This window comes from Podarcis erhardii (genome assembly GCF_964252035.2).
Source record: "Podarcis erhardii genome assembly, chromosome: 9".
In the NCBI taxonomy this organism is placed as follows: domain Eukaryota; kingdom Metazoa; phylum Chordata; class Lepidosauria; order Squamata; family Lacertidae; genus Podarcis; species Podarcis erhardii.
In genome coordinates, this window is record NC_138512.1 from 56887865 (window position 1) to 56888397 (window position 533).

At 29.1% G+C, this 533-nt stretch overlaps 1 long non-coding RNA gene across 1 annotated transcript in view; it reads right to left on the bottom strand.

The window, feature by feature from the left end:
- The window catches only part of LOC309350414, a 691638-nt gene that overhangs the window by 636593 nt on the left and 54512 nt on the right, over positions 1-533 (bottom strand). The gene's annotated exons all lie outside the window — the stretch shown is intronic.

The window sequence follows — 533 nt, forward strand, 5'->3', positions numbered from 1 at the left end:
TAAGGTTTCCGGCTGAATTATCATACTTCACTATCTTCTGTTCCCATGATGCATTATTTGTTGTACTAAGATTTGTTGTTGCCAAAGTGATAGTCTGAAAACCAGAATTAGCTTAACGCCTGGCCTGTGAATGAAAGAAACACCCAGACCTACACACTGAATTTTAAATTAGAATAAATTTTCCAGTCAAATTGTCTCATTACTTTTTTTTAATGTCATTCTTTAAAGCATTATTTTTAAAAAAAAGTTATAGTAACTGATTAGACTTAAGCAAATTCAATAGTTATTTCTCTAGCTGCTCCTTTTACTGATTTTTTTATAGAAAAGCAATTGGCAACAATGAAAAATACATTTAACTACTAGATATAATGGTAATGACACTGTTTGATTCCTGTACAAAACAGAACAAAAAAAGTGGGCCATGTTAGCTTTCTTAAACATTAACTTAATAAATGTTTGGGTGTTTTCACATATACAGTTTTATATTACACAGAAACATTTTGTTCAACCAAAAAAAATCTGTAAACAATAAA